At 41.3% G+C, this 15,515-nt stretch overlaps 1 long non-coding RNA gene across 3 annotated transcripts in view; it reads right to left on the reverse strand.

The window, feature by feature from the left end:
* LOC109968005 (uncharacterized) overlaps positions 1–12,905 on the reverse strand; it is a 38,512-nt gene extending 25,607 nt beyond the window's left edge. Inside the window, exons 1-5 of one of the 3 annotated variants that reach the window (XR_002276030.1) lie at positions 12,864–12,905; positions 10,228–10,382; positions 9,989–10,099; positions 9,654–9,751; positions 4,064–5,243 (exon numbers count right to left, since the gene is read on the reverse strand). This is a non-coding gene — a long non-coding RNA (uncharacterized LOC109968005). Of the gene's footprint in view, positions 1–4,063; positions 5,244–8,481; positions 9,752–9,988; positions 10,100–10,227; positions 10,383–12,863 lie in introns of those variants that run through there. The other 2 variants (XR_002276031.1, XR_002276029.1) reach the window with 2 other exon arrangements.
* Positions 12,906–15,515: the final 2,610 nt, after the last annotated feature.

Raw genomic sequence — 15,515 nt, forward strand, 5'->3', positions numbered from 1 at the left:
TGAGGAGCGCGGTCACCCGGGTGGAGTCTGAGTAGAACCACTGCTCCTCCACATCGAGAGGAGCCAGCTGAGGTGGCTCGGGTATCTGTTTCGGATGCCTCCTGGGCGCCTTCCTAGGGAGGTGTTCCGGGCATGTCCCACCGGGAGGAGGCCCCGGGGAAGACCCAGGGCATGCTGGAGGGACTATGTCTCTCAGCTGGCCTGGGAACACCTCGGCATCCCCCCGGAGGAGCTGGAGGAAGTGTCTGGAGAGAGAGAAGTCTGGGCATCTTCGCTTAGAATGCTGCCCCCGCGACCCGGTCCTGGATAAGCGGAAGAAAATGGATGGATGGATGGATGGAATTGTTGGTGGCTGATTTGCAGTGTGGGTAATGTAGGTGCCAGGGTTTCACAAGGAATAAGTGTTTAAAATAAATAAGGCAATATATCTGGTTCTGCTGCATCGACACTTTCTTAAAACACTGTGCATTATTAGTCAAACAATTAGGAGCGTGATGCTCATTTGGTGGAGTCTTCTTTTAATGCACACAACCCTTCTTTACTGTACATTTGATTATGTAGATCATATTTCGGGATGCAAAGGAAGCCTATTTTAGGAGTGCAAAAGAAATATAAGTTCTTGAGTAACAATGCTTACTCAAGAACTTTTGAACATACAGACTTTTCTGGCTTGCACATTTTTGTAGCTTTAAGGTAAAGATCTCAATCTGCAATGGATGAGTAAGAACATGGGAGGCCAAGAGGACAATGGATACAGGCCAGAGGACAGGGATCTCATATTTAGCTCGTGATTGCACTCAGGGTAGACAATAAGTAAGATTCATTAGGTCATTTTTTATGTGCGTCTGCCAAGATCTGGAATGAAATGTTAAATGTTTCATGGGCTAAGAAAAGGGCAGAATTTGTCTTTGTGTTTGCCATCACAGAAAGCGAGAGAGAAGAGAGAAAAGTGAAGCGAGGGAACGTGATAGACAGAATGGTATAAAACAATGAAATAAGAAAGGATGAGACAGAAAATGTGAAGGGAATACTGTGAGAGCAAGAGAGAGAGTCTAGGTAGGATGTAAACTGGGAGGGAGGGCAAAAAAAGGAAAGGAATGAAGAAGGAGAGAAAGGGAGTCAGGGGGAGCAAAGAAAGGAGGGAGCATAGCTGGCTGTTTTGGGCTGTCTGATGGATGAGGGTGTAGTGGGGGCGGTGTCTCCTGACTGATGATGGCCTAATATCATCATCCCCCTGTCAGGCCTAATAGGCTTTCCTTGGTAGAAATCACTCACACAGAGCAGCCATAATGCCCAGGCCCCTGACAGCATCATCTATCCACTCAAGCCAAGTGAATGTCTCCAAACTAATAAGAAAATATATGGTTCAAGGAGACCTGAAAAATTAAACAGGTAGCTTATGAACAATTTGTTTCACAGGGATGTTTATTATATTTACTGAATGTTGTATCGGTTGAGGTTTCTCTCTTACTGGGGCTTCATGTTTGAGACATTGGCTCAGGGCATGATATGCTGACAAGGCAGGTCTGTAAAGTATGAAATAAACACACTCTCCTACATCTCCTCTACATCAGGGCTGGCCTTGTCCTCGAGTGCTGCCTGCCCTTACTTTTGTCATCTCTAAGCAAAGCAAAACAGCTCCTTCATCTTGGTAAAGCTATATTTTCCACCATTGTTGAATTAACAATATGCACATGCATGTAGGGTCATTATGTGTTGGAATAAAAATACTTTTTTGAATCCTTATTCCCCTGATCTAACAGTCCATTGTTCACATCTTCTGAAGTATTTTAATTTTAGCAGCAGAGCTTTGGAGGAGTCACCTGTTCCTGTTTTCCTCGCAGCAAGCCTTTCTACAGTACACCTGTCACTGCTTTCCCTGATGCAATGGCTGATCACAGCACACTTTAAACGTGGTTACTAATCATGTGACACCTTCTTAGTGACACCCCTCCCACTCCTGCATCCACAAGAGAAAACTGCCGCCATCAATAATGACAATAACTTTTTCAAAGTCTGCTCTTAAAAGCCCCTGCCCTATCAAAATGGTCAGATTTCATTATCGACTGCACACTGTGAAAAAGAGACTCTCTTGCACATTAGACAATCATTGTTTTAGCTTTACTTTGAGAAGCTATACATACCTTCCTAACACGGTGAAAAAATATTTACATCATAAGTCCTTCGGTACCTTTCTTATGCATATAAACTAATTACCCGAATACACTTCAAGCTTTCTGACAGTCGGTATTTGAAGTTGAGGAGGATGAAGTTGATCTTATATACATTCACAAACATATGCATATTCTTTGTGCTATACTTTACATATAATAATACTTTGCAGTGTTGTCAGTAACTTGAAGAGAAAGTGATCTGTGTACAATTGGCTCATCTTGTTGCTTGATAATTCTTCACAAATAAGATGGGTGTTTTTCTTCTTCCATTTTTGGGCATCTGGTTCTGTGTTTTGTTTTTGTGGTCAAATAAGGTCAACTGATATGCCTCTAAAGATATGGGCATAGAGTCATCATTAGCCAGCGGTTTACATCTTATTTTAAATGAACCAACGTGTATTCAGCTGCATGTCAGCTGTGGTCAGGTTTTATGCAGACATACACTCATCTGCAGCCATGTTATCATTGTGCATGTGGCATACAGTCCACCCTCCGTACGCCCCTCTCCCGTTGTAGGTTGAACCTGCACCACGAAGAGTGTGTGTTAATAAGAGAGGGCTTGGTGAGGTGCATTGTGAGGCCATTGTGGTCTCCACGCTCGCTGGTTTTCTTTGTGCTCTGAAAGCCTGGCGATACAGTAACAGCCAGAGGCAGAAAGGAGCTGTCTGTCGTCGAGGCGGCTGCTAACACTTGTTTCACCCACCCTTCCAGGGGGCCATGGAGAATAGAGTAGAGGCAGCTGGTAAGCTTAACAGGAAATGCAACGGTAACAGTGTCAACAGCTGCCCCCATGGCCACACAAGACAAACTGCTGGCAACAACAGGCCATATAAAAAGATACATGTTTGGATAGTTGGTGGGGGATTTGGTTCATACTGTACTTCTGTGTAATGCTGCAATACCAAATGAGCACCTTTGTGTGTTTTCTCATTAAAGCTTTATACTCCAAGCTTAGTCATTTCACAGGTGATGACAGCATAGAAGCCAGTGAATGTTGGGTCAACAAGACAAAAACAACAGCTCAAGGGGAGCAGACCTCAGCTGAAGTAAGAGGGGCTGCTGTTTCATAACCTTTTAGACACAAAATGAGCTCTCCAGCCTGCTGTTTACTCACACAAGCCTGATACAGTACCCTATTGTAATATTTCATTTATTAGTTTTGTATAAATATAAAACAGCCCAGTTGTGAAATGACCAAATTTGAAATATAGGTCACAAGTTGCACGTATTTGCATAATACTTGTTCCACACTCTGGGCAAAAAGAACATAAGGGAACAAAAATTTCCAGTACCCGTGGTTGTTACAGTGATCTCAACCTCAGGTCAAGATCACCCCCTGAGGAGTCAGTAAATCATCATGCCACCTCTGCTGCCCAGTCCCCTCTTGCTATCACTAACTTTGAGTGTCCTTAGCATTCTTTCACTTCCCCTGCTCCTTGGTCGACCCCCCGTCCAAACAAACTGCCTGTCAGCACTGCAGCGACAGGTACAACAGCTCCAGCTCAACGTGAGGAGTGATCTCCCCCCAAAAAGTAGCACTCTCCCTGTCCTCAACTCTCTGTCTCCAGTGCTCTGTCTCTCCTCCCTCTGCCTCCTCCGTCTCTCAGGAACAGCTCAGCCTCGCATTTGCTGTCTTGTCCTTTCTCTAAATCACAGCCGAGCTGAGTAAATATGTAATTATCACATGCACACTTGGCTATTTGACGACAGAATTTGTTTTTAGTCTGTATCCAAATTCCATGTGAGAGTTTTCAAATAAAGAACGCGGGGGATAGCAGTATAAATTCCAAGTTAAAATACCAGAGTCTTTATTTAAGTCTTAGTTCCATCCAATTTGCCAGGAGCTTTAATTCACCCTTACTGGATCATTGTTGGACATACATCTTTGAATCTTGTGGTATTATCTACCATTTGCTAACTTTAATACCTTGCTGGGATTTCTCTGCTTTACACCTTCTTCTATGCCTGACTTGAAGATTTGGAACTGCTTTTATGCACAGTTCATTACTTTAAATATGAAAGACTTATTGGGGTCATCTTGGAATGAATGTAGCTATCAGTTTACATTCTTAGTCATCATTAGATGAATAAATATCAATGAGATTACCTCATAAGCCTTGGGAAGTTCCCCCTGCAACCCCACTGCTACAAAGTCTTCTCTGACATGGAGGAAGTATTAAAGGGCTCTTGCGGTTAGCGTGTAAAACCCTAGCTGTGAAATAGCCTCCATTTTTGAGCCTGGGTGAATTATCCAAGATCTTTTTCATGTTGCGATAGAGACCAAGGCGCTTTCTCTTTAGGAGCAAAACATGGCTCTGATAATAGTAAAGAGGAAGACCAACAGACAGGGGGATCTGCTGTCAATGACCTTAAATACCTTATCTGCACCGTTGAAGCCAGGGCTAGGTGATTGGCAGGTCAATTTGTGATAGTATCGGTCGATGTACTTGGCGCTCTTAATACTCTTTGCTACAGATAAGTCTGCTTAATATGAAAACTGTCATAATTCATCTGCCTTTCCAGCAATATTCATTTTGTCATGGGATCATCAATCCGGTCACTTGTCAGAAAAGCCTTGTCAGGACTCCCATTCCCCAATTCACCCCTCTGTGATTTCACTTTATGGAGATTATCCCAGTTAGGCTTATTCCTCTGGTATGTTGATTTAAAGTTAGCTGAACACAGCATCAAGCAGATAGAGAGAGTGAGCGAGACGTGGATGTTTTCACAGTGTCCTCTCTTTGTCCAGTCTGCTGTCAAACCCATCACAGCTCCATCCCCTCTCAGTCGGCAGCAGTCGGTAGTTTCCTGGGTAAATTAACAGACTCAGTGGTGAACTAGATTCCAATTTTGAAGCAAAGTAGAGTGTGCAAATTAGCCATGTTTTTTAATTAACCACAGTGCACAGTGCGAAGGCAGAGGGCCATTGTTCCGGATGGGGCAGGTGCAAATTTATTCTCTGGGGAAGCGCTGCAATGTCCGTCCTCCAGCCGAGTCCCATCCCTGGACTAATCAGTCCTCAGCTTGAAAAATGTCCACGTTTTGGCACCCTCTTGCTGGGAGACACTGCTGAGAGTGGTCAGAAATGATTCATTATTTGAGGGCCTCATTTGTAACATTTCCATTAACGGCTGCCACGCAGACAGCCTCAACATTTGAGTTTACTGTTACTGGAATGCTGAATGTATGGTTCAGCCTTTTCGAGTCAGTTGCCTTTCTGTGCTCGTGGAGGTCCTTTAGATGTAGCATCCTCTGTCCTGCCAGTTTTTTTTTCATATCTCCTAGGTACAATGTCATAGGATGCTGTCGGTGTGTCCCAGTGGAGGATGGAATGCCGGGAAATGTAAAACACTTTGTCCTTTTATTTGTTTTTTGAAGGGTTATGATGATATTAAGAGCTGAGTTGAAATGGTGATTTGTCCTTTTAGTTTTCTAAGCAGACACTGGGAAAAACAGCCAAACAATTTCTGAAAGGAGTTTTTGTTTTTCTTTGTTATACATTATTTTAGAATGAATCTTGATGTTTTTGAACTTTTGGCCAAACAAAACATTCTTGAAGATGTCATCCTGGGCTCTGAGAAGGTATGATGGGCATTTTTTCCATGAAGTGATAATTCATTTGTTAAAAAAAAACTAATCTGCAGGTATTTTGATAATCAGTTAATTTTTTAAAAATGTTTCTTAAAATTGTGAGGGAAAAAAGAAGAAGCCAAACACTGTCTCATCAAATGTAAGACTGTGGTTTTCTTTTACTATTTGTCATTTTAAATAAAATATTTTTCGATTTTTGACATTTGGACTCAGGGAGGTTGTGATTGATATTTTTGTTTTCACATATCATGGAATAAAAACTGATCAGTTAATTGAAAAAATAATTGGTAGATGAACTGATAATGAAAATAATCATTAGTTGAAGTTATAATTAACAGCAAATTAATAGCTTTAAAATGTATTTGTCGGAAACAAAACCCCTTGATTAAGATGGCTTATGACAATATGTTAGCTAAAAATGAGCACTGAAATCCAACATCCAATTCTGAAGTGGGTGGAGCCTGAAATATGAAAAAGGCAAATCCTCATTTGGGTGACAAGGACAATTGTGCCTTCTCTTTGGGTTGCACACATTCCTCTGTGGGGGCTTGAATCAGACAGAGACTAGCCGCAGATAATGAGCAGTCTTTAATCATGGGAGACAGTGCTTTGAGATGCTTTGCATTGTGTTTGCAGGGAAGAGAAGGGGTAGGAGAGGGATGGGGGGGCTAATTACTGTACTACAGAAAAAAGTCACAGCTTCCTGTCCATCGGAACTGATGCCGAGTCCTAACCAAGCTTGACAGGAAGTGACAGCGAACACCGTCTGTTATGAACATGGCAAAACAACAAAAAGTAAAAGACGACAAAAGTGAAGACATTCATAATTAGGGGATGTAGAGTAATGAATCATTTGCTGTGTTTCACAATGGAAGCTCAGTAGTTCTCATTTGAGTTTTTCTTAGGAAATAGATTACAGAATGTACAGTAAGTGGGTACGATACAGTATACTGGTTACAGCTAAAAGCATATAGCATTTACTTTATTGATGTTTTTAAAATGCTGTTCCTGGCAGCTTTGTGAGTACATTTTCAGTGGACGTCAGTGATACACACCTTGCTGACAGAGTGGAGATGAAACGGTGTACATCAAAATAGAAATGCATCAGAATGTGAAGGTGGAGTTAACTTTGACTCAAACCAGGTTCTGACTGAAATCGACAGCACAGGGCTCTTGTCAAAAAAAGAAAAAAGCTCAAACACACCAAAGAAGCAGCGAATACATTTCTGGATGGATGACATAAAAACAAAGGCTCAGCGTCTGAAACTAATTACAGTTGACACCTTAAGATGTTTGCAAAAATGAAACATGGCTTGTATCATTCCTGTGAGGTTTTAAATCCAAATTTTCATCAGGCCGCACACATTTGTGTAGTAAAATAATTTTCATGGTAGAATTCACCTTTCTTCCTCACCTCCAAGTACATTCTATTAAACTAGAATAGCTGCCTGAGATATGTCGTCCACTATTTCATCCTTGTCTATATCCATAAGAAGCAAAAAAGATTTGTTCCAAACCTCTGTTGGATCATTTGCATCTAAAACGATATTCGACATTTGTTATTCCCTCAATCAATACCATCTCTGCTATTCTTTGTGTGCATAATCGCAGAGCCTGAATGCAAAATGCTTAACAATAACATGTATGTTATACAAGAAGCCGTATATCATCCCTGGGTGCATTTACATCCTGTTAACAATTTCTCAGGGCAGATTAGAGGGCTCTGAGACAGCAGCCCAGATCCCGTGAGAGGTGGGCTTTGGGAGCTGATAAGGCCAGCTATAGGACAGCAGGATTAATACATGACCAAGGCACATGGAAGCCCTCTGATTATTCCAGCAGAAAAACGGCCCTATCCCATCAGACCCCATGTGATTAAATATAGCCCGGTTGTGGACAGGGAGGCAAAGGGATGGGGAGATAACAGATTTTATTTATACAAGCCGGTTAGCCTGGCAGATCACGTATGAGAGCTGTTCACGCTACAGGGGTGAGGGATCGCACCAGGGGAGCTCACCCCTGATCACACACAGGGCTGCTTTAGCTGTCACTTTTCCACCTTCCCTCCTTCCCTCTGTAGAATACAGATCAAATGTTTCCAAAATATGTCATATCAATGATTTTCAGAAGTGTAATGCCACAGACCTCCATTTTATTTAGAAGCAAATGGGAGGTGATTTAGGAGACTGGAGATTTAGCAGCAGAACTTATTGTCAAAACTTAGATATGCTTCCTTCTTCTTTCTTCAGGCTGCAGGTTATTTTCTCAATAACTAGAAAGTCTTTTTGTATATGTCCTCCAAACTTTCCTAGAGCCCAAGGTGGTGTCACCAGATGTCTTATTTTGCCTGACCAACAGTTCAAAACACAAAGTTTTCCATTTTCTATAATTTTAAGACGAGCAAAAGCAGTGAATTTTGACATTAGAGAAAGCTAAGAAAAAGTTTTTTTTAGTTAAAAATGTCCTAAAGGATTAATCAATTATTAGAAATTAATTATGAATTGATTAATTATTGCAGCTCTATTACTTAGTGGGGAAAAAAGTAATTTTACAATACAAAGGAACCTCCTTATCAAATGTACACTTAGCTAAGATCATAACAAAATCTCTTTTCTTTATGTTTAGTCTCTAAGCGAAACTACATCCTTAGAATAAAGTAATAAGGAGCAAGATGTTTTAAAGCATCTCATTTAAAACTCCTCTTTTTTATCACCTTTGTCAATCCTCAAAATTAAGAAGCAGCTTACAAGTGGAGAAAGCCTGGCTATTGTTGCTACTCCCTTGTCAAGAACTTCAGGTAGTTTTAGCAGTAATTGTAGTTCACATTAGATTCTGTACACAAGACTTTGTGGGATTACCTAATTAACTTCTTCAAAAACATGTACTCATTATAGATTGAATTCCTTCCTGGAGTTAGAGGGTGCTTAATTAATTAATTGTGTTAATGACCCATTAATGGTGCTGCACAAGGAATTCTGATGAGCCACCTTAATTAAATATTATCTCACTGTTTAATCAATGCGTTTAATTATTCACATGATATTTTCTGTGGAATCCATTTGGTCTTGGGTCGCAGGAGCAAAATGTTGATTGTGTGCTCGCTCGCTGATTTGTCGCTGAAATGGTCATTCAGTTTAAAATCCTCTTTTAATCATGGTAAATAGCCGTTTAGCTCAGATCCATACATTCTTGAGAGTACAGTAATTCTGGTCATTTTCATATAAGTTTTGATCGACCTTGGTTCACATTCTACGTTTGAGAGACATGTTTTAATTTGAGATATAAAATGTCGCAATTACGTTGTCATGGCTGCAGTGTGTCCTAGCCATAAATGGTAGGATTCCATACATTTTCATCAATTAACAGACAATCTACCTGTAATTTTCTCATTGTACAGAATGCAGTGTTATGTATACGGCAGTCTGATATATGGGTTTTTCTCAGACCTTAACACTATGTGGTTGCATGTTGTAAAATCTTTATGCTCCTTCACAGGCAAACTAAGGACAAATTACATGTGCTCTGCCAGAAACGTCTGTATGCATATTCACAACAATATGTACTTTTGAGGCAGAAACACATGGAAACATTTTTTTCCAGAGTGGGATTCACAGCCATGTCATCACCAAGTGTTTGTCCGTCTCGAGTCCATGAACCTCTGCTCTTCCTCTCCCCTCCACTCTCCCGCTTCTCCAGAGCGAACTGGAAGAGCTCAGTCATCGTCCTCATTTTAGCTCAAATTTGGTGGGATCAAAGGTGGCCAGCTGGGTGGGGGCGGCGAGCAGATGGTTGCATGCTCAGAGGGACCAGGCAAAGGCCCTTCAGGTTTTAACACCTCCTCTCCCCTGGGTGCCCGGGTGGGGGGGGGATCAGGCTCAAGGAACCTACCTGAGCTCAGTGGCATGACCAGCAGGCTTCCAGTGCCCCACCCCCTGCTCTGCTCACATATGTCACCAGCCATGGGGGTCTTGAGCTGTGGTTCTGACCTGAGGAAAATAAATTCAGGAAGAGCAGGGGAAGGTAAGCATCACTCATTAGGGTGAGTGCAAGAGAAGGAATCCACTGATTAATAAATCATGAGTGAGGTTTACGTTCATGGAGTTGTGGATTAGACTTTGACATGTACTTATGACGGTGACAAAGAAATGATTTACATAAAACAAACTAGTAAAATTTTAAACCTGTTTCAAACACCATTTTCTTAGAAGTCAGCACCTCTTTACCTCTGGTAACCAGCTGTTGTGGGTTCTCTATAGGCCAGGCAGTGGCTGGGTACAGGTGGCCCTCACCAAATCAACTCCGCCTCAGCAACCTTAATGTTCCAAGACCAGAGCCTGCTGGGACATGAAGTGGTACTTGCAGTCTGGGATTATGACTTTCAGACTTGCTGGCCTTGAGAACACAAACGTAGCCTCTTGAATTGAATTTGCAGAGGGAATAAGATTTAGATTCATTCACTGACCTTTTTTATTTTAATAGAGAACAGTTTCTTCATGAATCCATCCTGTTGTTAATAGGATCATGGTGGAAATAATCTTTACAAATATGAAAGAATAAAAGAAAGTCCTGGCCATCAACTTCTTCCTCTCAGTAAATGAACAATTGCAAGAGTCTTTCCTGTGGGACAAGAGGGAAAAAATTAAAAAAGGTGAGAGGAAAACAACATGATTTCCTCAGGAGAAAGTAGTTATTCTTTAAACTGTAGGTTATATTGTATGTTGATATTTCAGCTGTAAATATGAGCAATTAGTTTGTGTGTTGCAGTTCAGTGAATTCATTGGAAATGAACTCAAAAATAGAACACCAATCTATGCTTCAACAACAAATATAAGTGACCTATAGCTGGCAATGACCCTTTTTGAAATAGAGGTGGCATCCTGTTTCATAGTGGATTGAGAATGAAATGTTCCCCAATCAGACATTTGCTCCCCATTCTCACCTCACTCACAGCCAGTTCTACTCAGCCCCACAATAGCCTTGGATACACACAATATGACCAAGCAAACCTCTTATTGTCATATCAAACTCTGACAGTGCTGCAACACAGATCTGCTCTGTATTTACCCACCTGCTCCAACACACACATCTTTGTTTTTGCCTTCACATTCAGAAAAAAAATGACACCAGACAGAAATCGATGATTGATTGCTAAAGGTTGTGATTTTTTTTCCGTACAGACCTGCCATCTTAGAAGATTGAAAGAGCTGATATCAAACCATTTTTATAGACATAACATGAAACCATTGCAAATGTAATGTTCAAGAAATGTAGTCTTACTAGATTTCAAACAATTAGTCAATACTCTGATTAGCTGAAAAATAGTCTCAATAATTTCTCTGCAAAATGCCAAACATTTGTTGGTTGCAGCTTTTCTGTTCTTTGTTTTATATCATTGTAAAATAGGGCTCCGGCCAACAGTTTTTAACTTAGAGATCATTTTCACTTCATCTATAAAATATCACAGTTTATAGTTTACAGACAGAAAGTCTGAGAATTCAGTTAAAAACTCTGAATAAGGGACAGGTGGACAGTATACAATAACAAATAGAACTGGCTTTTGAGTTTTCCAGTTTGGGTGCGTGAGACTCAGAGTGAGGCTTTCAAATGAGTTATAACTATGTTTAGGTCTATGGTTGAGTCGAAGATCGCTGCCACATCTCCACCTCGACCTGTGTTTCGAGGGATGTGACAGTTAGTGTGACCAGGTGGAGTGGATTCATTTAGACTGACATATTCTTCCTGCTGTAACCATGTTTCAGTAAGACACAATAAGTCAATGTGATGTTCACTTATCAAATCATTCACTAACAGAGATTTAGATGAGAGAGATCTGATATTTAATAGTCCACATTTGATTGTCCCATTACTTTCCACTATAAGAGGAGTCATCTTAATTTTAATTAGGTTCTTATGAATAACGCCTCTGGAGTTGATTCTTGATTTATATAATTTAGGTGGGCGGGGGGCAGACACAGTCTCTATGGGGTACTGGGAGCGTTGGGTGGGTAGCAGCTGCAAGGAGACAGCAGAGAGGCGTGTAAGACTGCGACCCTGCATCCTGGACTCAACTCTGGGTTGTCATAATTTAGGTTGTAAAACAAACTCGTCCAGATTTCTAGATAAGAGAGCCGCACCAACCAAAGTGGGATGGATGCCGTCTCTACTAATCAGACCAGGTTTTCCCCAAAATGTTTTCCAGTTATCTATGAAGCCCACGTTATTTTCTGGGCACCACCTAGACAGCCAGCGGTTGAATGACGACATGCGGCTAAACATCTCATCACTGGTCACATTGGGTAGGGGTCCAGAGAAAACTACGGAGTCTGACATTGTTTTAGCGAAGTTACACACCGACTCAACATTAATTTTAGTGACCTCCGACTGGCGAAGTCGGGAGTCATTAGTGCCGACGTGAATAACAACCTTACTGTATTTACCTTTATCCTTAGTCAGCAGCTTCAAATAGGATTCAATGTCGCCCGCTCTGGCCCCAGGAAAACATTACGCCATGGCCGCCGGTGTCTCTAGCTTCACGTTTCTGACTATGGAGTCTCCAATTACCAGAGTTGTTTTCTCAGAGGTGGTGTGCTGAGTGGGGAAAATCGATTTGAAACGTGAAAAGTCAGGTGATGCACCATGGGCATTAGTTTTGAGCTATGACTCTTGCGAACTGTCACCCAGCCACCTGGCTGAGATCCCAGCTGCTTGGGAAGCTCTGGGGGGCGGCTAGCTTGGGCTAAGCTATGTCTAGGAAGCTCCATACCAGCTACATGTGCTGTTCTCTAAATTCATTATCGCTAACGGAGGCAGAGGAATAACTGAACATACACCACTCCGAGCAAGAGAAGGAGAGGAAGAGGGGGAAGCCATAACTAAGCTACTAGCTTAGCTAACTTCTAAGCTAGCCGACCCAAAGTAACAAGTTAAATTTGGTAATTAGCAAGAACTTCGGTAACACATGTGCTAAGTAGTGCAGGCGTATGTCGTCACTCAAAAAAATTCGGATAGACCTAGAAAATAGAGAGCTTAATCCCTAAACAATCTGGAAACAAGCACAACACAGTACAGGCACAGAAAACAGGAAGTGAGTACGGTTACCGGGGGAACAGGAAACAGAAGTCTGTCAAAGGTTCCGGTCAATGTTGCCAGTTAGTTTACTGCTGATTAACTAGTAGATTAATCAAAAAGTCTTGGGGTTTTGGACTATTGTTTGGGCAAAACAAGTATTCTGAAGATGTCACCTTAGGCTCTGGGAATTCTTCTGTCATGTTATAGATGTATAGTGCGTATGTACCGTTCAAGCATACTTGACGAATGATTCAAATAAAAAGTAAATAAATCTCTCAAAATTCATTTGCGATGTTTTATCATTTCCTGTATGTCCAACTCCAAAGACAATGGTGAAAGTATTGGCTGTGTTGTAACTGAGATCCACATCTTAACAAAGAGCCTCATGCGACTGGGCCTTTTGCATTCTGGACAAAGGTGCCAACCCGGACTCGTCTATCTTACAGGATCACAATGAAAGCAAGAAGTTGATTTAGGTGGCATGTGTTTTTCCTCTGTGTGCCTTTTGTTTTTGTGTATGTGTGTATATCTGTGAGTGACCCATTGTGGTTAGACACCTGTCCACAGACTCCTTGTCTGACTGATGAATCCATGTCTTCAAGGTGTCTTTGAAGAAGTCTATTGTATGCCTTTGTTCTACAGTCTTAAGCATCCTGTCCTGTGTCTCCCTCTGCACACTAAAGTGAAAATAAATCCACTGCTGACACCGCCAAAATGAATGACCCAGGCCACCGCCCCATCAGCCATCTCTTGCAGCTCAGAACAGAAAGAGAAAAGGATAAAGGATGTTGTATCTGAGAAAAGATTGTTTACAGAATCTGGCAAAGACCTCCATCTCTTTCCCATCTACCCATCATTTCAATGAGAGAATAAATTAAGCTGAAAAAAGAAAAACTCCCCAAAAACTTTTTTTTATTTTTATTCTGTTTTCTCTTCATTCCCCCCCTTTGATTCCTCTCTTATTTGTGATGTCACACCTGCTATCATTCATGTGCTGCATGGACTGTCAGGGCAGATTAGAAGCAGGGGCCTGTGCCTCGACAGCCATCGTACAGTATCAATATTGTGACGGCTGAGGAGCCGCCTGTCCTCACATCTCTTTGGAGTGCAAAGACAATTGAAAAGAGGATGCATCACAAACCTGACACCCAAGTCACTTCAAGGAATCCCTTTCAAGAAGAAATAAAACCCCACCTGACAAAGCAAAGCTAGCCTAGGACAAGAGTAAATAGTATCAAATAGCAAGGGTATTTCCACTTTTAACAATAAGAAATGCACCTGCTCTAATCAATTAAGATTTGGGAAGTGAAATTGATTTATTTTTCTTAAAAAAAATTTTTTTTATAAATAAGAACAGACAAAAGGGACTGTGCTTTGCTCCAAAGAGATGCAGAAAGTAGGCCCTCTCATTGCAAAGTTAAGGTGATTTCAATGGCAAACTGCCTCATTAGTGAAACAAAGGTTTTCTACGGGCTAATGCATGTTGATGCATTTTTCAAATCCTGAAACATTAGCAGAGTCAGCTCTGGAACTCTTCTGTATGATGTCTGCCACTAAGATTTTTCATAGTTTGACCAAATGTAATAGTTTCCTCCAGTACAGTACCACTCCAATTACCCCAATTACTCTTCCAGGAGGCTATCAAAATTACTCCTTTTCCCCCAGTGTTCTAATAACTCCAGCTGCTCTCCTCATCAACCTGTTTAATCCGGGTGAGTTAGGCTGGGATATAAGCCAAATGAAAAAAAAAAAAAGTAACATGAGGCTAATCACCCTGAATACATTCTCCAAGTTAAGTCATTTGTTCATTTTTTGCCCTTTCTCTTAATTTGTGCAGCCCCTAGTCCTGTTGAGTGTGTCATTAAAAGTTGGCCATTGCTTACTTTTTAAGCAATGTTTTTTTTTTTCTTTTTGCTTGCTGCATGTAACCAGCCTTTAATTTAGACCCACTGTTTACCCTGAATAGCACTGACCCATAGTCTACAAAGCCTGGTGTGGTATGCCAGCATAGACAACAGTGTTTGAGCATCCCACTTAAGATTTCAAAGATGAAATAAATAGAAAGAATGTGACAGTGAAAATACAAAGCAAAAAAAAAGGTGATTACATGATCAGCATGCCACGGTACAATTACTATCACTTTGAATTTGAAATAGCCATTTAAAGGGCAGTAGAGCATCCTGGAAAATTAAACTGGAGCCTAATTAGCACACTCCAACCTGACAACAGAGCAGCTTTCAGCCTGGCTGAGCAAAGCAGTCGAGCAAGAAGAAGTGACTGACTGAAGGACCAAGGAGGGCCTGATGCTCCCGCTCTGAACCAATCACACACCCAACTGTGAGACACACATGCACATTCTGCACTAGCATACACATACAGTCACTCTCTTCCAGGCGCAGCCATCATCACAGACATGCAGAAATGATCAACTTGACTGATCTGTATATTTTAAAACAGCATCTTTAGATATATTATTGTCTGAGGGGAATGAATCATCTGGTATTTGTTTGTGGATTAAATGTACAGTAAGTTAAGGATTACTTTAGAGAAACAAAAGAGAACTGTGGTTCTCAAACATGTCTTATGTTGCTCTCAGCCTGCCAGCAGTGGTTGAGTCAAGCCCATGACCCCCTGACCCCTCATTGTTAAATTAACCTTACCCCCAGTTGAGTGTTGTGCCAA

Source organism: Monopterus albus, unplaced genomic scaffold (genome assembly GCF_001952655.1).
Source record: "Monopterus albus unplaced genomic scaffold, M_albus_1.0 scaffold141.1, whole genome shotgun sequence".
NCBI lineage: Eukaryota > Metazoa > Chordata > Actinopteri > Synbranchiformes > Synbranchidae > Monopterus > Monopterus albus.